Source organism: Arachis hypogaea, chromosome 11 (assembly GCF_003086295.3).
Source record: "Arachis hypogaea cultivar Tifrunner chromosome 11, arahy.Tifrunner.gnm2.J5K5, whole genome shotgun sequence".
Classification (NCBI taxonomy): domain Eukaryota; kingdom Viridiplantae; phylum Streptophyta; class Magnoliopsida; order Fabales; family Fabaceae; genus Arachis; species Arachis hypogaea.
In genome coordinates, this window is record NC_092046.1 from 48,259,729 (window position 1) to 48,261,413 (window position 1,685).

The window sequence follows — 1,685 nt, forward strand, 5'->3', positions numbered from 1 at the left end:
CTGGCTTAAACTCTGCGAGTCGTGGCTAGCCTCTTATGATATTATACTCTATACTTTTGTTATATTATGTATATACCTCATGCCTCAAGTTAGTAGCTTCGTTAGTACGCTTTGCGCTTTTAAATCCTGATTTTGAGTTATATCTTTCATCGGGCTTCTAGATAATATTAATTCTTTCTATATATTATATGTATGAGCTTAGAACTGTCGTAACCTTTGATTAACCTTGCTTTACGACGCGAGGTAAAGCTTAGGCTAATTAGGGTGTTACAGTCTCCCTTCTTCTTCTTCTTCGAATCGCAACTCCCTCTCTTCTCTCCTTCCCCTGCTCCCATCTCCCCTTTCTTTTCTTTCTTTCTTTCTTCCGATGGGTGTGTGCGTGTTTTGCTGGGCACAAAAAGGGGGATGCGGCTGCTATGTTGTTTGGGGGTTAAGGTTGAATTTGATAAAAGTTAGGGTTAGAGTTTGTGTATTATAATTGGGGATTTTGGGTTAACCAGGGTTTGGAAATTCCTAAATCAATTTAGGTTATATGATATTATTTTGAAATCTAATTTAATCTCTAAAATTACTTTAAAATATTATTTGTGGTATAAAAATATTAATTGATTCTCTATCAAATACTCTAATTGAAAATATATTACAGTATAACTAATTTTCTTTATTAATAAAACCTAATTAGGGTGTTACAGTCTCCCTTCTCCTTCCTCAACAGTCTTGTTTTTGGTGAGGGATCCTCCACTAGAGGCATCTAGGAGAAGCTTATCTTGGGGATTCACCCCTTGAAAAAAATAGCTAATAAGTACCAACTCGTCAATACGGTGGTGGGGGCATACTTCCAACAACTTCTTGAATCTCTCCCAGTACTAATAAAGAGTCTCCCCATCTCGTTGTATAATGCAAGAGATTTCCTTTCACAGTTTGTCTGTCTTTTGTGGTGGGTAGAACTTTTCCAGAAATTCCTTACGCAGCAAGTCCCAATTGGAAATCACATCTCCCGGTTGAGTATAAAACCATTCTTTTGCTTTTCCCTCCAAAGAGAAAAGGAAAGCGAACACCAAAACTGCTACTTCATCTGCACCATGTCTTCTCGTAGTGGAGCATGCAACTTGAAAATCCTTAAGATGCTTAAGAGGGTCTTCTCCGGGCAGTCCATTGTACTTGGGGAGCAAGTTGATTGTGCCGGTCTTAAGCTCAAAATTTGGATCCAAAGCCGGATACCGGATTTGTATCGGTTGCAAGTTAATACAAGGAGCTTCGGCTTCCCTTAAGGTGATTCTACGAGGTGGATCCGCCATGGTGTCATCACCTGAGTCACTCAAAGAGATTTCAGCGCTCCCCACAGATGAATATAAGGTTTCCTAGTTAATTGAAGAATGATGGTCACGGATTGATGGTGATAGTGAATTGGAGTACTCTTCGAGCAAGCCCGATTCACTATTCACAAATGCTAGTCGGCGTCGAGCTTGCCTAATATGAGTTAAAGTTATTTCTATTTCTGGATCAAAAGGGGCCAAGCTCGGATTTGGAAGCGACCGTGTCATTCAACTGAGGAAGCAATAAAAGCATGCAATTATGAAAAGCAAAACAAGAATGGGCAAATAAACATAAACCAACCTAGCAATTAACAACTACCAAGACTAGCTAGATAGAAATAATATCTACAAATTAGTACCAATTAGCAA

General features: G+C 39.0%; 1 non-coding gene across 1 annotated transcript; it reads left to right on the plus strand.

The window, feature by feature from the left end:
- Positions 1-816: 816 nt before the first annotated feature.
- LOC112724926 (small nucleolar RNA R71) lies at positions 817-923 on the plus strand. Its single transcript, XR_003164065.1, has one exon. It is a non-coding gene; the product is annotated as a small nucleolar RNA R71 (small nucleolar RNA).
- The last annotated feature ends 762 nt before the right edge of the window (positions 924-1,685 follow it).